Source organism: Arachis hypogaea, chromosome 13, assembly GCF_003086295.3.
Source record: "Arachis hypogaea cultivar Tifrunner chromosome 13, arahy.Tifrunner.gnm2.J5K5, whole genome shotgun sequence".
NCBI lineage: Eukaryota > Viridiplantae > Streptophyta > Magnoliopsida > Fabales > Fabaceae > Arachis > Arachis hypogaea.
Window position 1 is genome coordinate 128,702,406 of NC_092048.1, and position 22,828 is coordinate 128,725,233.

Sequence of the window (22,828 nt, forward strand, 5' to 3'; positions counted from 1 at the left end):
TTAAGAACTTTCCAGGATCCTATTTCTTTTGAGGTAATTTCAATTGAACCAGATCATTTAGTTCATTGATGAGCAATGGGGGTTCATCCTCCCAAGTCTCATTACCAAATAATTTGGCATTTAGCTTCATGATTACTCCTAGATATTGAGCAACTTGCTCTTCAATAATATCTTCATCTACTTCAGAGGAAGAATACTCATCAGAGCTCATGAATGGCAGCAGTAAGTTCAGTGGAATCTCTATGGTCTCTATATGAGCCTCAAATTTCTTTGGTTCCTCATTAGGGAACTCCTTGGTAGCCAGTGGACGTCCATTGAGGTCTTCTTCAGTGGAAATCACTGCCTTTTCTTCCTCACTAGGTTCGGCCATGTTGGTTATATTTATGGCCTTGCACTCTCTTTTTGGATTCTCTTCTGTATTGCTTGGGAGAGTACTAGGAGGGAGTTCAGTAACTCTTTTACTCAACTGACCCACTTGTGCCTCCAAATTTCTAATGGAGGACCTTGCTTCAGTCATGAAACTGAGAGTGGTCTTAGATAGATCAGAGACTACAGTTGCTAAGTCAGAATGGCTCTGCTTAGAATTCTCTGTCTGTTGCTGAGAAGATGATGGAAAAGGTTTGCTATTGCCAAACCGTGCTCTCCTACCATTATTATTATTGAAGCCTTGATTAGGCTTCTATTGATTCTTCCATGAGAGATTAGGATGATTCCTCCATGAAGGATTGTAGGTGTTTTCATAGGATTCTCCCATGTAATTCACCTCTTCCATTACAGGATTCTCAGGGTCATAGGCTTCTTCTTCAAAGGAAGCTTCCTTAGTTCTGCCTGTTGCAACTTGTATTCCAGACAGACTCTGAGAAATCATATTGACTTGCTGAGTCAATATTTTATTCTAAGCCAATATTGCATTCAGAGTATCAATCTCAAGAACTCCTTTCTTCTGAGTTGTCCCGTTATTCACAGGATTCCTTTCAGAAGTGTACATGAACTGGTTATTTGTAACCATTTCAATGAGTTCCTGGGCTTCTGCAGGCATCTTCTTCAGATGAAGAGATCCTCCAGCAAAGTGGTCCAATGATATCTTGGACAATTCAAACAGACCATAATAGAATATACATATGATGCTCCATTCTGAAAACATGTCAGAAGGACACCTTCTGATCAATTGCTTGTATCTTTCCCAAGCTTCATAGAGGGATTTACCTTCCTTCTGTCTGAAGGTTTGGACTTCCACTCTAAGCTTGCTCAACTTTTGAGGTGGAAAGAATTTGGCCAAGAAAGCATTGACCAACTTTTTCCAAGAGTTCAGGCTATCTTTAGGTTGTGAGTCCAACCATGTCCTAGCTCTGTCTCTTACAGCAAAGGGGAAAAGCATAAGTCTGTAGACCTCAGGATTAACCCCATTGGTCTTAACAATGTCACAGATTTGCAAGAATTCAGCTAAAAACGGATGAGGATCTTCTAATGGAAGTCCATAAAACTTGCAATTCTGCTGCATCAGAGAAACTAATTGAGGCTTAAACTCAAAGTTGTTTGCTCCAATTGTAGGAATTGAGATGCTCCTTCCACAGAAGTCAGAAGAGGGTGCAATAAAGTCACCAAGCATCTTCCTTGCATCTCCACCATTGTTGTTGGGTTCGGCCATCTCTTCTTCTTTTTCGAAAAATTCTATCAGGTCCTCTCCAGAGTGTTGTGCTTTAGCTTCTCTTAGCTTTCTCTTTAGAGTCCTTTCAAGTTCTGGATCAGCTTCAACAAGAATTTTCTTATCCTTGCTCCTGCTCATATGAAAAAGAAGAGAACAGAAAAGAATAGGAATCCTCTATGTCACAGTATAGAGATTCCTTTATGTGAGTAGAAGAATAGAAAAGTAGAATGAAGAAGAGAGAAGATGAAGAATTCAAACACAGAGAGGGAGAAATGGTTCGAATTATAAGAAGAAAAGAAGTGTTAGTAAATAAATAGATAAATAGAAAGAGATGAGAGAGAGAGGATTCAAATTTTAAATTAAAATAAAAGAAAAATATTTTTATTTTTGTATTAATTATTGGTTAGAATTCGAAAATTAAGGGAAGAAATAAAATAAAAATTGAAAACTAAATAAATTAATTAATTAAAAAGATTTTTGAAAAAGTGGTTAGTGATTTTCAAAAATTGGAGAGAGAAAAGTAGTTAGGTGGTTTTGAAAAATATATGATTGAAATAGTAAACTTTTAAAATCAAACAAAAAGTTAAGTAGTTAATTGAAGAAGATTTGAAAATCAATTTTAAAAAGATAAGAAGTTAGAAAAGGATTTTGAAATTAAATTTTGAAAAAGATATGATTGAAATCTATTTTGAAAAAGATTTGAAAAGGAAATTAAAAGGATTTGATTTTTTTTAAATTAAAGTTGATTACTTGACTAACAAGAAACTAAAAGATATGATTCTAGAATTTAAAGATTGATCCTTTCTTAATAGGCAAGTAACAACTTGAAATTTTTGAATCTAAATATTAATTGTTAGCATTAATTATAAAATAAGAAAAAGATTTTGAAAATTTTCGAAAATATTAAAAAAATAAAAAATATTTGATTTTTGAAAAAAATTTGAAAAAGATAGAAATTTTAAATTGAAATTTTGACTTGACTAAAAAGAAACAACTAAATTTTAAAACTTTATGACTAAATCAATCTAGAATTTCGAAAATTATGAGCAAAATAAGGAAAAGATATTTTTTTTTATTTTTGAGATTTTAATGATGAGAGAGAAAAACACAAAAATGAAACAAAACATTAAAATTGAAGATCAAAACAAAATATGCATGCAAGAACACTTTGAATGTCAAGATGAACACCAAGAACACTTTTGAATGTCAAGATGAATACTAGGAACTTATTTTTGAAAAATTTTTAAGAAAAGAAACACATGCAAGACACCAAATTTAAAAATTTTTAAACTTTAGACAATAAGAATTCAAAAATGCATATGAAAAACAAGAAAAGACATAAAACAAGAAAAACACAAGATCAAACAAAGACAGTCATCAAGAGCAATTTGAAGATCATGAAGAACACATGCATGAATTTTTCGAAAATTTAAAGAAAGATTAAAAAGATGCAATTGACACCAAACTTAAAATTTGACACAAGACTCAAATATGAAATTTTTAGTTTTTATGATTTTATTAAAATTTATTTGGATTTTTTGAAAATTAATTAGGAAAAGAAAATAAAGAAATTTAAATTTTTTAATAAGAATTCCAGGAATCATGCAATGTTAGTCTAAAGCTTCGGTCCAAAAATTTAGACATGGCTTAATAGCCAGCCAAGCTTTATGTGAAAGCTTCGTTCCAAAAGATTAGACATGGCCAATGGCCAGCCAAGCTTCAGCAGAGCATTACATACAACAGCCAAATTTATGGGAATCAAAAAGCTTCTGCAATGATAAGTGGAAGCCTCGGTCCAAAAGAATTTAGACATGGCTTGACAGCCAGCCAGGCTTCAACAGATCATGATGAAACTCTAAAATTCATTCTTAAGAATTCTGAAGAACAAAATATTTTAATTTTTTGTATTTATTTTTTTTGAAATTAAATAAAAATTAAAAAGCTTAAAATTAAAATAAAATTACCTAATCTGAGCAACAAGATGAACCGTGTAACACTCTCACTATCAGAAGTCACGCTTCCGGCTGCGCTACTCTGATAGAAAGAAGTATTATGACTACTTTACATACTAAATACTAAAATAGGAGCCTGTGACTCGACACTGTATCGCTGATTTCTTTGAAAACCGAAAATAAATACTTTATCTTAAGAAAAAATACAAGCAGGCATAGAATCATATACAAGACTCCTTACATAACAATTTATAATATAATATACATATAAAACATACAACACCTATCCCTCTTACAAACTTGTACTAAGAAAGACGAGGGAAGAAAATAATCTAATTAATACAACATATAAACCAAATGCAGTATAACTCTTCATAATGCTTCATCCGGTTCCTGAAAAGGTACAACTGTAGGGGGGTGAGAACCTAACCACATGGTCTCACCACAGAGTTTCAAAGTTGTCATAAGAAGATATTTAATAAGAAAACTGTTTTCAAGCTCAGTGATTATCATTGCTTTATGAATCTTTTAAAAAGCCAATAGGTGATCGTTCAAAACTTTAAGAAACAATAATCTTTCAGAATTCCGAAACCTTTCCTTTCTTATAAGAAAATCTCAATCAGAAACCAACCACGCAATCAAACAACACAATCATTAATTCAGTACCAAAATTCATTCTCAAATGTAGCACGCCAGGACAAACACAGGCAAGACAGACAAGGAAAACACAAGTAGGTAGCAGTTACAGCAAATAGTTCAAATAGCAGTTAAGGACAGTTTAGCATTTAAGCAAACCAAAACAAGTTCAAACCCAAACAAAGCATACAAATGCATATGATGCATGCCTGTCCTATGGCTGATGAGGCTCATCTGTCGGTTATCCAGCCAACCCGACAAGTCTGAATTGTCCTTAGACTGTCCCCCGACGTGCATCCCCAAGAGTCTATGCATAGCTTTTTCTCAAATAATCAATATTGCTCAATGGGGGTAACATTCCCGGGAATTTATATAGTGCCCGGTCACACTTACGTCGTAGGGTCAACAGAGTATCGAGTTTTCAACCTGGTACACGTGGTGGCAAGCCATGGTACTTTATCCAGGGAACCTCGTATCTCAGATAATTCAATTTCATAAGCCATATAAATAATTCATTCAACATTCATCAATGTTTAAGTCATTCTCAACATCATCATCATTCATCAATCCATATCTCATTTCCAAATTCATTCAAAATCATGTTTCAAAGAAAATCCTCATTGTCCTTCTTTCCATTCAATTCACCAACAATTCCCAATCCAAAACATAACTCTTCCTTTGATAATTAAAGTAATCTTAAATCATATAATGCTTAAAATTAAACCTTTTAAAATAACTACTTCTAATTTTATAAAATTTCGGCAGCATCTTCTCTAAAACTCGGATTCTACCACCCTTTCGGGTCCCATCCAAACATTTCTCAAACCTTTTCTCAACCATTTCCAAACCTCAATCATTTTTCAAAATTAAACCAATTCTAATATCAAATTATTTTCAAAGCGAATCAATGGCAATAATAAATCTCCTTTTAAAATCAAACTAGCTCAAATACTAAATCATTTATAAATTCAGACTAACTCAAAATCAAACCATTTCCAAAATTAATTCATTTTCATATTTCAAATCATTTCCAAAGCCGATTCGTTTATATTCTCAAACACAGCTTCAAAACCAAGAAATCCACTTTTCATAATAAACAAATAAATAACCTTTTAAACTAATTTCCTTTCAGCAATCACAGACTACCCAAGCAATCAAGCAATCAGCCATTCAGTTCAGCAAACAACCACATTTATAAGACAATCATAATCACAGACATATGTTTCTCACATTAATATCTATTTATAACAACTCTGTAAGATAAAATAAATTTTAAGAAAACCCCTACCTCGATGTCTCAATCGCACAATTTAACTCAATAATCCCCTTTATCCCCAGTTCATGGCAGCAGCAGCGATCTTAGCAGCTCCATTATCAATTATGAATTTGCAATAGATAAATCGACAGTGGCTAGAATGGAAACATATTTCTGTAATTAGAGTAAGGATGGCACAAGAAACCAAATAGCAGTAGGATAAAGGCAGAAACATTATAAATTTTAGAATTAAAGGAGTTGAAATTAAAATGGGAAGAATAGTGCTACCGGAGACAACAACATTCAGTAGTTCCAAACAAGGGCGGCAGCACCGAGATATGACAATAGTGACTCTGGTAAATTAAACGGATCAGAACTAGCTGCGTAAATAAAATGGCACAAAGAAGAATCAAAGCTATCTTACCCATGAACTTACCAAGATGAAAAGTAGTGGCTACAACGTCTCTCACTACAATCAATCAGCAGCCAGGACACAACCAGGTTCATCACCCAAACATGGCAGTAACTGCAAGCTCCGGAACACCGATAGTAACAGCAGCAGCAGTAGAGGTATCCATCGCCACCTTCTTCCTTTTCTTGCTCGGACTCCTCCCTGCGGCGAACCCAACAGCAGCAACAACTTCTCACAATAAAGGTAAACTTAAGGGATGAAGAAGCTGAAGCAGGGTTTGGGCTTACCAATAGATACAGGCTTGAAAGGCACTTTCCGGCGCCAGCAGCGACGAGGAGCTCCGGCAACGCAGCAGCCACGCGAGCAGAATGACGGCGAGCCCATCAACGCGGCGGCGACGACAGCTCCGCGACAGTTTCCTTCGCGCGTGTTCCCCTGTTCGCGACTCAAACAGCGGCGGATCTGAAGATGATAACACGTGGTGGTTGCAGCGGCGTTCAGACTCCAGCGACGGCGTGTAGTTCTGGCGGCGATAGAGGCGCGAATGGCGGCGACGGGCTTCATCGCCGACAGCGGCAGCGACTGGCGCAAGGATGGCGGCGCTACGACGACGACGTGAACGCGTACCGCAGTGGCGGCGATTTCTTCCTCTCAACTCACTTTTCTTCTTCTTCTCCCTCTCCGCTTCTCTTTCTCTCGTCACTCGCTTTCCCTTTCCTCCTTTCTCAGTTCCCCACTTCTCAAGTTCCCCCCTGCCTTCCTTATTTTCCCTTTCTTTTCTTATTTCCCCTTTCTCCCGTAGGTTAGATTAAGAAATAGGAAAGTGAATGACAGTAGGGTTAAGTTAGGGGGTTCGGGTTTGATTTAATTAAAGTTAAGATTAGGGTAGTTTAGGTAATTTTAATAAAATTAGGGGTATAGAATATTAATTAAAAATCTAATTTAATCCTTTAGAATTATTTGAAAATGTTATTTGATTATTAATTTAAAATTAGATTTAATATAATTAATTTTCTTTATTTATAAAATTAAAGTATTAAATTATAGAATCTCTATTATTTAACTAAATTATATAAAATCTTTATTCTTTTACAACTGTTAAGCTGCCTAATTTAAATATAGAAAATTATTCAATAATTATAATATTAAGTAAAATTTTTAATTTAATTTTCAAAATTTAATTTAATTATTTTTAATAAAATATTTTCTGAAAATAAAGTCTTTAATGAATAAATAAATTAAAATTAACTTATGATAATATTTTTTGAAAATCATGGGTCTTACATCCTACCCACCTTATACAAATTTTCGTCCTCGAAAATTAATATAAAATAAAGGAGATTTCTTATTACTTCACTCTTGAACTTATTTAAAGAAGCAAAAAGTCCTCATTATATATATATACATATAGTTTCAAATGCCAGGATTTTCATATGGAATAAAAATATAAAGGATATAAGTGTGATGTGAAACAAGGTTACAAGATAGGCTTGATGCACAAAATAATATGTTTCATACGTGTGATGGTAAAGCAAGGCGGCAAAAGGCTATAAAACAAGCTGGGGTTAAAATGATGTGCTTAACGTCCGCATACTGATCTTATATCAACTTCAGAGATTTAATTATTCAAACTTCAACATAACTTATCTCCACTATTCTTAACCGTACTTCATTGAGCAACTCATCCGAAAGGTTCTCAACTTTGTTAAACACTTTGCAATCTTTACTACTGGTTATAAGTCCCACATCAACAAAATTCTTTCACATAAAACAAGGTTTCACAACTCCCTAAGATGTCGTACACTTATAAGTTTCACCTTTTGCATTCACCAGACGTGTCCTAAAGGACTAATGTGTCGTTTACTAAGTCTAATGGTCGCACAAAATGCCAAAACTAATCTCGAGTATATTCAGAAGGATAGTAGACTATAGAAAAGGAAGAACAGCGACAAGGACCGTGTTCGCGAGAATTTGAAAGAATTGCTGAAATCACAAGTAGACAAGGATGAACGAGTAATAAAGAGTGCTGGAAAAAGAGTCAACTAATAACTTTATGGGTAACTCTTGAATCGAAGGAATTTGATAAGACCAATAAGATGAAAAACAATGCAGTATTTTGAAACGAATTCAAGCTGAGTCAAGTAAATATGAGGTTTGCAAAAGAAGAATATCCAAATCAAAGACAAAGTTTATAGAACTCAAGAGTATGGTAAAAAAAATATTTTCGAATGCATTGTTCGTAAAGAATGGAAACTTAAGGGAAAATCATTTCATGTTCTGAAAGAGAAAATGGGTAACAAACATTCTTCAAAAGAGTAATAAAAGCGTAAATGTGGCATTATTTCAATATAAATTCAAGTGGAAATAGATTACACAAACTTTGTAAATGGAAAGATTAATTTGGCTAAGAGCAAAATTGTATTTTCTCTTCTTTTTCAAGCATGTATGAAAACTACAATCTTGTTGGAAGAAAATCTGAGATAAAGTTTTACTCATAAAAGAAAAGATGATGCATTACAATCGAACATGTTTAAATCACATATAGAAATTTTCAAAGTATAAGGTAAAAGAGTGTAGACTGAATTGAAAGTGATTTTATTAAAACTTCAATAGACGGTTATATCGCCCCAAAACAAGTTCAAATCACACCAAAGAGAGGCACTGCTCAAGTAAAGCAATTCAAGTCAGGGACAACTTTGCATAAAAATAAATCAAAACTTGTTTAAAAAAAAATTTAAAACAAAACTTTAATAATATACTTGAAGTCACAACTTTATAAGGATGTTCAATAATATTAAGATGTGCTAAAAAGGAAACTAACTCATTTTAAGAAAGAAACTTAAATTAAAGTATTTCAATTAGAATTCATAAAGCATGTCACTCATAGAAACGAAAAGCTTAAGAAGAAACTTAGCAACTTAAAAAGTTGATTCAAAACTTAAATTTCTTCAAAAGAATTCAAAACCTTTTCAAAAATGGTTCAAAACAAAATTCTGAAAGTATACTTGAAATAACCACCTCGCAAGTATCATTTAAGATGATCACGATGTGCTTAGAACGAAATCAGCCCATGGAAGAAAGGATCTTTAAGTTAAGAGAATTCAAACAAGAACTCATTGGGTGTGGATTATCAAATGAGTTTCCAATTGGTCTAAAGGAATACAAAACGCACCAGGAAGACAACTCAATCAATAGAAAATTCTCAAGAAAGAACCTTTGACTAAAGAAAGACAAATAAAAGGACAATGGTGCATTAGATGGAAACGAATTCAAGTTGACTCGGATGAGAATGAGATTCACAAGAAATAGAAAACTAAGACTAATGGTGACGTTCAAAAAAATAATAAAAGAGTAATTAAAAACAGAATCAAATATGACATCCATAGAAATAAAAAGTTTCAGGAAGAAATTGGTCCATTCATGAGAATTAAGACATGAGTCCAACATATATATTTTTTTTGTAAGAACAACAATTGCATAAATAATATAGTATGCTAAACCAAATTTTAATAAAAAAAAAAATAATAAATTAGGTGAAGCTTACCAAACAAAACCAACTGAAAAGAGACAAAAACCTTTCTTTGAAAAAATATTTAAATATATAGTTAAATAAGGATATTCGTAAAAACTGTAATAAGATTGTAAGAAAATCAAATTGTATTTAAAGTATATATGCATTTCCATAAATCAGTGAAGAAGCAGGAGACGTATTGGAAACCACTAGTTTTAAACTGTATAAGAAACTTTCAATATTTATATAAAGAAGTATCTATCAAATTAAAAGTGGTTGTATATTTCAAATCAAAAACGGTTTTGTTAAGATTAAAAAAAACGGTTTTGTTAAGATTTAAAGAATGGCTGTAATTATCATCGAATAAGAGAAAAACTAAATTACAATTTGTTTACAAAAGACTCAAAATATGAACTTAAAAAGGGATTCTACATCAAAACAGATTCAGATGTATATCAAAAAAAATACATGATTCAAAAGGAAGTGCCTAAATAAAGAAGGTAAATACACCAAGGGTTTTAAACAGACATATGCAGTTAGGATCAAACAAGAGCGTACGTGAACAAGAGAGTAGGATTGAAAGATAATATGTTCACTTTCCAAGAAAAGTATCGCAGACAAGAACCTTAGATCATACCAAGCAGGAATAAGATACGTGATATTCGCAAAGTTCAAGACACCTAACCGAGTAACCTCAAGAATTAACTCCTAATGTTCCCAAAACCCGCGATTCACATTACCTATGACTTGCATGTTGTCTATGATAACCCATTGGTGCTTCCATATACATAATTCACTAGTGTTAAGCTGGCAAAACTTAATACCAGGAATTATGCAATGCAAGACTAATGGCATTAATCAATAGACCGTCATGTGCATAAAGCTATAATTCTCGTTATTCAAACAAGACCTATTACATGACAAACTCTCAGAGTATGCAATTGAAGCATAATCAGTCCATTCCCAAGGCTCTACAGGAAAGACCGCTCTGATACCATAATGTAACACTCTCACTATCAGAAGTCACGCTTCCGGCTGCGCTACTCTGATAGAAAGAAGTATTATGACTACTTTACATACTAAATACTAAAATAGGAGCCTGTGACTCGACACTGTATCGCTGATTTCTTTGAAAACCGAAAATAAATACTTTATCTTAAGAAAAAATACAAGCAGGCATAGAATCATATACAAGACTCCTTACATAACAATTTATAATATAATATACATATAAAACATACAACACCTATCCCTCTTACAAACTTGTACTAAGAAAGACGAGGGAAGAAAATAATCTAATTAATACAACATATAAACCAAATGCAGTATAACTCTTCATAATGCTTCATCCGGTTCCTGAAAAGGTACAACTGTAGGGGGGTGAGAACCTAACCACATGGTCTCACCACAGAGTTTCAAAGTTGTCATAAGAAGATATTTAATAAGAAAACTGTTTTCAAGCTCAGTGATTATCATTGCTTTATGAATCTTTTAAAAAGCCAATAGGTGATCGTTCAAAACTTTAAGAAACAATAATCTTTCAGAATTCCGAAACCTTTCCTTTCTTATAAGAAAATCTCAATCAGAAACCAACCACGCAATCAAACAACACAATCATTAATTCAGTACCAAAATTCATTCTCAAATGTAGCACGCCAGGACAAACACAGGCAAGACAGACAAGGAAAACACAAGTAGGTAGCAGTTACAGCAAATAGTTCAAATAGCAGTTAAGGACAGTTTAGCATTTAAGCAAACCAAAACAAGTTCAAACCCAAACAAAGCATACAAATGCATATGATGCATGCCTGTCCTATGGCTGATGAGGCTCATCTGTCGGTTATCCAGCCAACCCGACAAGTCTGAATTGTCCTTAGACTGTCCCCCGACGTGCATCCCCAAGAGTCTATGCATAGCTTTTTCTCAAATAATCAATATTGCTCAATGGGGGTAACATTCCCGGGAATTTATATAGTGCCCGGTCACACTTACATCGTAGGGTCAACAGAGTATCGAGTTTTCAACCTGGTACACGTGGTGGCAAGCCATGGTACTTTATCCAGGGAACCTCGTATCTCAGATAATTCAATTTCATAAGCCATATAAATAATTCATTCAACATTCATCAATGTTTAAGTCATTCTCAACATCATCATCATTCATCAATCCATATCTCATTTCCAAATTCATTCAAAATCATGTTTCAAAGAAAATCCTCATTGTCCTTCTTTCCATTCAATTCACTAACAATTCCCAATCCAAAACATAACTCTTCCTTTGATAATTAAAGTAATCTTAAATCATATAATGCTTAAAATTAAACCTTTTAAAATAACTACTTCTAATTTTATAAAATTTCGGCAGCATCTTCTCTAAAACTCGGATTCTACCACCCTTTCGGGTCCCATCCAAACATTTCTCAAACCTTTTCTCAACCATTTCCAAACCTCAATCATTTTTCAAAATTAAACCAATTCTAATATCAAATTATTTTCAAAGCGAATCAATGGCAATAATAAATCTCTTTTTAAAATCAAACTAGCTCAAATACTAAATCATTTATAAATTCAGACTAACTCAAAATCAAACCATTTCCAAAATTAATTCATTTTCATATTTCAAATCATTTCCAAAGCCGATTCGTTTATATTCTCAAACACAGCTTCAAAACCAAGAAATCCACTTTTCATAATAAACAAATAAATAACCTTTTAAACTAATTTCCTTTCAGCAATCACAGACTACCCAAGCAATCAAGCAATCAGCCATTCAGTTCAGCAAACAACCACATTTATAAGACAATCATAATCACAGACATATGTTTCTCACATTAATATCTATTTATAACAACTCTGTAAGATAAAATAAATTTTAAGAAAACCCCTACCTCGATGTCTCAATCGCACAATTTAACTCAATAATCCCCTTTATCCCCAGTTCATGGCAACAGCAGCGATCTTAGCAGCTCCATTATCAATTATGAATTTGCAATAGATAAATCGACAGTGGCTAGAATGGAAACATATTTCTGTAATTAGAGTAAGGATGGCACAAGAAACCAAATAGCAGTAGGATAAAGGCAGAAACATTATAAATTTTAGAATTAAAGGAGTTGAAATTAAAATGGGAAGAATAGTGCTACCGGAGACAACAACATTCAGTAGTTCCAAACAAGGGCGGCAGCACCGAGATATGACAATAGTGACTCTGGTAAATTAAACGGATCAGAACTAGCTGCGTAAATAAAATGGCACAAAGAAGAATCAAAGCTATCTTACCCATGAACTTACCAAGATGAAAAGTAGTGGCTACAACGTCTCTCACTACAATCAATCAGCAGCCAGGACACAACCAGGTTCATCACCCAAACATGGCAGTAACTGCAAGCTCCGGAACACCGATAGTAACAGCAGCAGCAGTAGAGGTATCCATCGCCACCTTCTTCCTTTTCTTGCTCGGACTCCTCCCTGCGGCGAACCCAACAGCAGCAACAACTTCTCACAATAAAGGTAAACTTAAGGGATGAAGAAGCTGAAGCAGGGTTTGGGCTTACCAATAGATACAGGCTTGAAAGGCACTTTCCGGCGCCAGCAGCGACGAGGAGCTCCGGCAACGCAGCAGCCACGCGAGCAGAACGACGGCGAGCCCATCAACGCGGCGGCGACGACAGCTCCGCGACAGTTTCCTTCGCGCGTGTTCCCCTGTTCGCGACTCAAACAGCGGCGGATCTGAAGATGATAACACGTGGTGGTTGCAGCGGCGTTCAGACTCCAGCGACGGCGTGTAGTTCTGGCGGCGATAGAGGCGCGAATGGCGGCGACGGGCTTCATCGCCGACAGCGGCAGCGACTGGCGCAAGGATGGCGGCGCTACGACGACGACGTGAACGCGTACCGCAGTGGCGGCGATTTCTTCCTCTCAACTCACTTTTCTTCTTCTTCTCCCTCTCCGCTTCTCTTTCTCTCGTCACTCGCTTTCCCTTTCCTCCTTTCTCAGTTCCCCACTTCTCAAGTTCCCCCCTGCCTTCCTTATTTTCCCTTTCTTTTCTTATTTCCCCTTTCTCCCGTAGGTTAGATTAAGAAATAGGAAAGTGAATGACAGTAGGGTTAAGTTAGGGGGTTCGGGTTTGATTTAATTAAAGTTAAGATTAGGGTAGTTTAGGTAATTTTAATAAAATTAGGGGTATAGAATATTAATTAAAAATCTAATTTAATCCTTTAGAATTATTTGAAAATGTTATTTGATTATTAATTTAAAATTAGATTTAATATAATTAATTTTCTTTATTTATAAAATTAAAGTATTAAATTATAGAATCTCTATTATTTAACTAAATTATATAAAATCTTTATTCTTTTACAACTGTTAAGCTGCCTAATTTAAATATAGAAAATTATTCAATAATTATAATATTAAGTAAAATTTTTAATTTAATTTTCAAAATTTAATTTAATTATTTTTAATAAAATATTTTCTGAAAATAAAGTCTTTAATGAATAAATAAATTAAAATTAACTTATGATAATATTTTTTGAAAATCATGGGTCTTACAAACCGTCAGTTGTCCAAACTCGAACAATCCCCGGCAACAGCTCCAAAAACTTGGTACGCAAAATCGTGATTATTAGTTCCCTGGTTATAGTGCCAAAAACTTGGTGTGGGAGAACGTGATTTCAAGACTTCTTCACAATTCTGTGTAACTGACCAGCAAGTGCACTGGGTTGTCCAAGTAATACCTTACGTGAGTAAGGGTCGATCCCACGGAGATTGTCGGCTTGAAGCAAGCTATGGTCATCCTTGTAAATCTCAGTCAGGAAAATTCAAATGGTTATGAGGTTTTGATTATTAAACTATAAATAAAATATAAAATAAGATAGAGATACTTATGTAATTCATTGGTGGAGATTTCAGATAAGCATCTGGAGATGCTTTGTTGCTTCTGAACTTCTGCTTTCCTACTGCCTTCTTCCAACCATGCGTTACCTCCTTCCATGGCAAGCTGTATGATCCTCTCGGATGAAAACAAATCCATATGCGCTGTCACCGCACGGCTAATCATCTGTCGGTTCCCGCTAGCGTCGGAATAGGACCATTGTCCTTTTGCACACTGTCACTGCGCCCAACATTCGCAAGTTTGAAGCTCGTCACAGTCATCCCTTCCCAGATCTTACTCGGAATACCACAGACAAGGTTTAGACTTTCCGGATCTCAGGAATGCTGTCAATGGTTCTAGCCTATACCACGAAGACTCTGATCTCACAGAATGGAATGCTCTGTTGTTAGGAGAGCAATCCTGCATCGTGAACCAGGAGGCCAAGAGATACACACTCAAGCTATTGCAGATAGAACGGAAGTGGTTGTCAGGCTCGCGTTCATAAGTAAGAATGATGATGAGTGTCACGGATCATCACATTCATCAGGTTGAAGTGCGAGTGAATATCTTAGAATAAGAATAAGCTTGAATTGAATAGAAGAACAATAGTACTTTGCATTAATTCATGAGGAACAGCAGAGCTCCACACCTTAATCTATGGGGTGTAGAAACTCCACTGTAGAAAATACATAAGTGAAAGGTCTAGGCATGGCCATGAGGCCAGCCTCTCCAAACGTAAAATATGGCAAAAAGCTCTAGAATAAATCTTTAAAAGTAGTTTTTTTAATAAACTAGTAGCCTAAGGTTACAGAAAATGAGTAACTAAGTGCAGAAATCTACTTCCGGGGCCACTTGGTGTGTGCTTGGGCTGAGCATTGAAGCTTTTTCGTGCATAGGTGTTCCTGGAGTTAAACGCCAGCTTTGGTGCCAGTTTGGGTGTTTAACTCCAATTCTGGTGCCAGTTTGGGCATTTTACGCCAAGATATTTTAGGTTGACTTTGAACGCCAGTTTGGGCCATCAATTCTCGGACAAAGTATGGACTATTATATATTGATGGAAGGTGAAGAATGTCTACTTTCCAATGCAATTGAGAGCGCGCCAATTGGGCTTTTGTAGCTCCAGAAAATCCACTTCGAGTGCAGAGAGGTCAGAATCCAACAGCATCTACAGTTCTTTTTCAGCTTCTGAATCAGATTTTTGCTCAGGTCCCTCAATTTCAGCCAGAAAATACCTGAAATCACAGAAAAATACTCAAACTCATAGTAAAGTCCAGAAATGTGATTTTTGAATAAAAACTAATAAAAATATAATAAAAAGTAATTAAAACATACTAAAAACTATGTAAAAACAATGCCAAAAGGGTATAAATTATCCGCTCATCAAGGGACAAGGATGAATAGAGAAGAAAATTCAAAAGGGAAAGAGGTGGAAGAAGAAGCACGTGGAGAACACGATCACAATATGAAGAGTGAAAATAGGCATACAGAAAGCAAGAAAGTCGGTGAATCCAAAAGTAAACAACAAGAGTCAGAAATGGATGGATTTGCGGGAGAAAAAGAGGCTGAAAGACTGAAAGTGCTAGGAAGAGAGGAGAATGGCGGCGGAATCCCTGAATATACGGTGAAAGAAAAGGGAGAAGAAATCGTGGAAAATCATAATAGAGAAGGAGGAAAAGCTATTGACAGAGGAAAAGACATCATAGAGGAACTTGGAAAATTCTATATAACCTATTTGAAAAACGAAGGGCCAAGCACATGGGCCAACATGAAACTGGCCCAAAACAAAAAGAGTCTGAATATGCAGGAAAGAGAGAAGGAAACTATATGGGCCTGGCCATGAAAAGGAAATTTGGACACCTAAGGGGATATTCCAAACCACAAACCAGAAAGTCCCAAGATGGATCAAAACATCAACACGGTGGGCCTCTGTAACAAGAGATTGAGCATGATAGAAAAGGAAGCAAGTGATGAATGTCAATCTAAGTCCCCTACTATACATCAAATTTTATTAGCAAGATGGAAAAAAGGAAAAGAAGTGCCTGAATAGGAAAGCAGAAGGATGACATAAGATGTTGGAAAAAATAAGGGTAGCTGGAAATTTAGAGAAATGCAGGAAAAGAATCTAAAAGGCTGCAGTAAAATAGAAACCCATATCTATAACTCTATAACAGGCGAGATGTACTTCGTTGAATTACCTGAGGAGGAGGGAGATGAAAAAGAAGAAGACTACGAGAAGAAGAACATGACAGAGGCTTGGGAACTGGAACTAGCAAAGAACACCAAGGCTAGACTAAAGTTCAAAAGGAAGAGAGAGGAAGAAGACCAAATGCTGATAGAAAATGGTAACTAGAGAGTTGCAATAGAAGAAGAAGAAATGAGCTACTACCAGAAAGGAAGAACACTAATGGATGGAGCCATGGGAGCAGAGAATAGAATGATACAACATACAGAAGCATTGCAGGGAACGCAGGCAACCAAATGATGGCTGAGGAAACAGGCTTTACCATGCCCCCACCCTCATCCATAACCATTTTAAGCTGGAACTGTCGTGGGTTGGCGGCGCCCGCGACAGTCTTTGAACTAAGAAATATGTGCAAACAGATATAGCCGACCATTGTGTTTTTAATGGAAATTAAAGCTAAGGAGAAATGTATTAGGAGCATTAAGAAGAAACTCAAGTTTACTAACTACTTTAATATGGAACCCCAAAGCTTGTCTGGAGGCCTCTATTTTTTTTTTTTTTTGGAATGAAAGTGTTGATCTTGATGTTTACTCTTGGTCCCATAATATTATTGCTACTGATATTGATGAAAGGAAATGCAACAAATGGAAATATAAATTTATATATGGTAGTCCGAAATTCACTCAAATAAGGCTTCTATGGAAGGAAATGGCTAAAAACTGAGATAACATACTAATCGTACAAGAGGTGTATCATAGGTTGGAAAAAAGAAGCGGTGGGTCAGAGAATATGGCGATTACGCTCAACATGAATAAAGCTTAAAACCGAATGGAGTGGAATTTTATTGAAGCGGTACTGAAAGCCTTTGGATTTCATCCGAACTGGGTCAAGCTCGTTATGGAGTGCATCACCTCGACATCCTACCGGTTTAAAGTGAATGGGGCTCTATCAAGAAAAATAATTCCTAGTAGAGGGCTCAGATAGGGTGACCCGTTATCTCCTTACTTATTCATCATAGCGGTAGAAGTTCTCACTATTTTGATGAGTGAAGCACAAGAGCAAGGAAGGATCAAAGGATTCAAGACATCGCCATTGACACCCACACTCACACACCTACTTTTTGCAGAGGATTGTATTATTTTGGTTGAAGCAAAGATCAATGAGGCATACCAGATTATTTCTATCCTCAACCAATATACCGAGGCATCAGAATAGAAAATAAACCTCCAAAAATCAGGTAACACGTTTGGTAAGCAAGTGGCCTTACAAGTTAGAGTGGACATAGAGAAAATTATGGGCATGAGAACATGGGACAACTCAGGAAAATATTTGGGTTTTCTGGCGCATTGGGGGAGGTCGAAGGGAAAAGTCTTAGCTTGGATAAAAGAGAGGGTAATAAGCAAACTGAAAGGATGGAAAGAAAATTTACTCAATCAAGCTGGGAAAGAAACCATCATCAGTGGTTCAAGCCATTCTGGCCTATGCCATGAATGTGGTTTTATTTCCTAAATGATTTTGCAAAAAACTAAGTGCCAAAGTTACAAAATTTTGGTGGAGTTCTAATAATAAAGACTCTAGCATCCATTGGAAAAGTTGGAGAAAGATTTGTGAAAGAAAAAGAGGGGGCTTAGGCTTTAAAGATTTTCAACACTAAAATATGGCACTTATGGCAAAGCAGGCCTGGGGGATTTTAGAAGAACTAGAAGCAACTTAGGTTAAAATAATCAAAGCCATTTATTTCCCAAGTGAAAGCTTTTGGGAGGCGAGAGAAAAGGAAAGTGCATCTTGGATATGTAAAAGCATCATATAGGGAAGAGAAGAAAGAGAAGGTGGATGGTTGGTAATGGCAGAACTATCAATATTTGGGAGGATTCCTAGGTATATAGCATGGAAAAGATTTTCAGAGAGAGAAATTAGGAGGTAAACTTAGAGGAAGAGCTGATAAAATGGGGAGAAGGTTGTGACGAAGTAAAGATCAAAAGGAATTTTCTAAGTGATGTAGCCAACATGATTCTTAGAACCTTGATAAGCTTAATATATAGCTAGAAAGGACACTCTAAAATGGCCATATAAGTCTGATAGATGCTACTCGGTTAGGACGGATTATCATATTGCTAGAAAGGAAGAAAAGGAATAAAATCTGAATGCACCATCAACAAGTGGAAAAGACAAGGAAGTGTGGGCAGAAATTTGGAAGCTTTAGGTACTATAGAAAATAAAAATGTTTATGTAGATGGCAGCTCTGAATATTTTACCAGTGGGGGCCAACCTATTCAAAAGGAAACTAACAAGGAATTCCATCTGCGTTATTTGCAATGAGAGTGTTGAAACTACAAAACATACTCTCTTGCTATGTCCCTGGACCAGGGCCGCCTGGTTTGGGGCCCAATACCAACTCAGTCAATCAACAAAAACTATCTCTACTTTTAGGAATTGATTTCTTATGGATGTGAGAAAATTAGAGAAAGCAATGACAAGAATCAAGATGTAATGATAAGTAAACTTGCTTATTTATGTTGGGAATTGAAAAGCAAAAAATGGAGCTTATTTTCAGAATTTAGCAGTATATCCTAAAACCACAATCAGAAGAGCCATCGCAATGGAGAAAGAATTTAGAGTAGCAACCAAAGAGGAACAAACAGCAACAAATAATAACATGGCAAGAAAAAGGAGAGCAGTTACCTGGAAGCCACCACCAGGGGAGTAGATCAAAGCCAATGTTGATGCAACTTTCAGCCGTAATTTAGGAGGAGCAACAACAACCATAATCAGGGACAACAGGGGGAGACTCCTGATGGGTGCTACGAACAAAATCATGGCATGCTCAATCCTAACAGCAGAGGCAATAGCAATAGAAATGCAGTCATCCTAGCTAGGATCCTTAGCCTAAAAAAAGTGTTAATTGAATCGAATGGTCTTCTCATGGTACAAGCTCTAAAATCAAACAACATAGGAGGCGAAGTAGAATCCATTTTAAAAGATATTCTAGATTGGTTGAAAGAAGGAGAGAATTGTGGATCACCTGGACTCCCAGGGAGGAAAACCACCTGGCACACATGGCGGCAGCAATAGAAGTTGATCGAAAGTTGGATAGCAATTGGCCCGGGAATCCGCCAAAACCGATACAGGACATACTTGGAAAGGAGGCTCGTCTAGCTAGCAGGATAGGATCAATTCTTTGGCGCAGGCTTCAACCACGGATTATTAGCAGACAAATCGAGGAAAGCAGCTTACATTAGGGCTTCGAGGAAATGGCACACAAACTTACTTGGGTTGCACCATCAATTTTGGCCTCGACCACCCAACCTCAATCAGTCGAGGAAGCTCCACGAGGCAACAAATTAAGAGAAATAAAACAAGGCAGGAGCAGCAGATCCATCTGGAGAACCAAAGTTAAGCCACAGGCCAACTCGCAATTGAAATTGAAGCAATAGAGATTTCCTCTCTCGAGATTATTCACTCTGTCTCGGATTTCAGAGGCAGCTCCTCGACACAAGGCGATGAGCCCAGGAAAATTGTGCCGAACTACAACAAAGGGGAAGCTCAGACGAATCATCACTGAACGTCCATGATCTCAAGAGAGATACGACAGCAACCGCAAGAGCTACGGACAGTGGCTTCAGATACCATGCATTGGATTTGGAGGTCACCATGGCTCTTCATCCGTCTCATCTTCTTCGTTAGTTGCAGGGTCAGACAAAAAAAAAAAAAAAGAACATGTTGATATGTGGAGCTGCTGCACACAATTTGGGTAAAAGCTAAGAAGCAAAACTTGTTTCTATTCATTATACTGATGGAGGGAAAAGGATAAAATTTTGTGCCAAAGTTGAAAATCAATGGTGCTGATTTGATTAGTACAGCAAATGACAATGTGCTACTAACACAGAAGAAAAAAGAACAACAAGAACAACCCACAATCTTCTATCATATGCAACAATGTTTTTCTGCTATTTCGCACCTCCATTACCCCTGCTGCTGCACTCATTTGCTGAAGGAGAAATGCTATCACGTTCTCGTTCTTATGGTGCAGAAATTGTCACCAAAGACAACTTCAAATTTTGAAAACAATCACCTATACAAAAAGACATTTGACTAAGACTTGAAGGCAAGGAGAAAAAAGCACAAATTTAATTTTCTTAGAGCATTCTAGTAACTTATTTAGCTCATTTATACAGTAAATAATATATGTAGATACATATCTTTTTTTACAATGATAACGAGATAAAATTATTAAATAACTAAGAATGAGTATTTATAATTTAGTTTTAGCCAATTTAAAAGGTAAAATCAATATAATTCCATACGATTCAGATTGTATCGCTTTGATTTTATTTTATAATCTTATCCAATTCGATTTGAACAATTACAATTTGCATTGCATCGAATTAAATTTATTTTTAAATTCGTATAAATTATTCATTTAACTTTAACTCAAGTTAATGTATTGAAAAATTATTTTTAACTTGAGCAAAATTTAAAGTGAATAATTTATATAAAAACCTTTTCTTTGTTTAACGGTAATTTGTATCTCTTAGTGCAACGAAGGGACACAATTCTAGAATTATATTGCATATAAAAATATTATTGAAGACTTTAAAACCTCTATAAAAGATAAATTTTATGATTCAACGACAACCAAAAAGAAGAATCTATCTATGGCTAAAAATTGTGCGTCACATGCAATTACAATAATGTTTATTATAGGAGTAGTTATATGTTCTGCCATTACTGATTTACATGATACTCTTTCTAAACAACGTTGGACTAGGTCTTATTATATTGCATTTGAGTTGGATATATGCATCGCTCGATGTCGAAGACAGTTTCCACATGAGTCAATAAGTAAGGCATTTTGCATTGCACAATGCTATGAACAATATCGGCGACTACCTCCTTAAGTAACAAGTAACGTATGTATCTAATTTATTGCGAATATTTTAGTTTATATAATTTGTAGTATTTTAAGACTTAAACCTCTTTTTTTTTTTTCTTTTTACCAGACAATGTTCATATAAATCTTCCAATGAATTGAAGAAGATTTGAGATCTTTATTGAGATCAAGAAGTGATCCATGTGGCTGATTTTAGGTGTTTTATTTAATGCATTTATTTATGTTTTTTTTTTTTTGTGCTTCAGTTATCTTTAAGTTTCAACAACTTCATCTTACTTTTTATAAGACAATATATAATAACTACTTGAGTTACAACCAAATGTAGTAAAATATGTGTTGTGATATGAAATAATCATCCAACTTTTGAAACTCTATAATTGTTACTTGAAGTTGTTAATTACATGTTCATCCTAATTGACATTAAATAAAAAGTGAATTTTACCTAACCTTCTCTATTTTAAAAAACAAATTATTATCACTTGTTAAATATCACAATATTATTAATTAAAATAGATTAATTTATTATGATTAAATTTAAACTTTTATTTAATTTTAACTTTTGATAACCTAACTAATTAACTATGATATAATTTTTTTTGTAATTTATAAAAATTATTATAAAAAATCTCATTTTGTAATTTATTTTTTCTCAATCCACATTTTTATTAATCATTTTCAAAAAAAAAAATTTATAGAAAATTCAAGAGACATTAAAATTTTCTGAAACACTGTATCTTGATAATTCTCTCTTGCTTCATTCCTTCACATTTTTCAAAAAACTTCTTCATATATAGTATATTTAGTAGCTACTACAAAATCCTTCTTCTAATAAAGTTTAGGGTAAAATATATTTTTTATCTTTAAAATTTTATTAAAAATTTTAAAAATAGCCCTAAGTTTTATTTTGTTTTAATTTTGTCTTAAAAGTTTTCGATTTGTATCAAATATATCCCTGACGACTAATTTTTCAAAAAATTTAAAATCGATTCAACAACAATTTCATAAGAGCAATCCTCAACACAAGCATATCAAGTATAATTTTTATGCATTATTATTAGATTGATCTTAAATTTTTCGAGGGTATATTTGATGCAAATCGAAAACTTTTAGGACAAAATTGAAACAAAATAAAATTTAGGGATATTTTTAAGACTTTTGCCAAACTTTAAGGATAAAAAATATACTTTACCCTAAAATTTATTTTCAATTATAGTTCAATTAGAGCTGTGTATGTTGAATAAATTTACTGAATAAATAAACTGAGATATATATAAACACGTAAAATCATAGAAAAATTTAAAATAATAACACATTTTATAAAATAAACCCCCTTAATTTCATTCAATTGAATTTGAATTTCAAATTGCGTGTAGAGTGCATAATTTTTTATCTCTTTCATTTTTTTCTCCTGCTATCAATAATCCCAAATTTAATTATTTTTTTTTCCAGATTGTCTAGTCTCTGTACGA

At 34.8% G+C, this 22,828-nt stretch overlaps 4 long non-coding RNA genes across 4 annotated transcripts; 1 reads left to right on the plus strand and 3 right to left on the minus strand.

Annotated features, from left to right (window-relative positions):
• Positions 1 to 3,632: 3,632 nt before the first annotated feature.
• LOC140173187 (uncharacterized) lies at positions 3,633 to 6,135 on the minus strand. The gene is made up of 4 exons (XR_011869953.1): positions 5,928 to 6,135; positions 5,780 to 5,844; positions 5,525 to 5,646; positions 3,633 to 4,007 (listed from the first exon to the last, which is right to left on the minus strand). It is a non-coding gene; the product is annotated as an uncharacterized lncRNA (long non-coding RNA).
• A 4,410-nt stretch (positions 6,136 to 10,545) lies between these two features.
• Positions 10,546 to 13,475, minus strand: LOC140178004 (uncharacterized). Its single transcript, XR_011869954.1, has 4 exons — positions 12,705 to 13,475; positions 12,557 to 12,621; positions 12,302 to 12,423; positions 10,546 to 10,784 (listed from the first exon to the last, which is right to left on the minus strand). It is a non-coding gene; the product is annotated as an uncharacterized lncRNA (long non-coding RNA).
• A 1,401-nt stretch (positions 13,476 to 14,876) lies between these two features.
• On the minus strand, positions 14,877 to 20,596 carry LOC140178005 (uncharacterized). Its single transcript, XR_011869955.1, has 2 exons — positions 19,151 to 20,596; positions 14,877 to 15,518 (listed from the first exon to the last, which is right to left on the minus strand). It is a non-coding gene; the product is annotated as an uncharacterized lncRNA (long non-coding RNA).
• Positions 20,597 to 21,110: 514 nt separating this feature from the next.
• On the plus strand, positions 21,111 to 21,728 carry LOC140178199 (uncharacterized). Its single transcript, XR_011870460.1, has 2 exons — positions 21,111 to 21,378; positions 21,469 to 21,728. It is a non-coding gene; the product is annotated as an uncharacterized lncRNA (long non-coding RNA).
• The last annotated feature ends 1,100 nt before the right edge of the window (positions 21,729 to 22,828 follow it).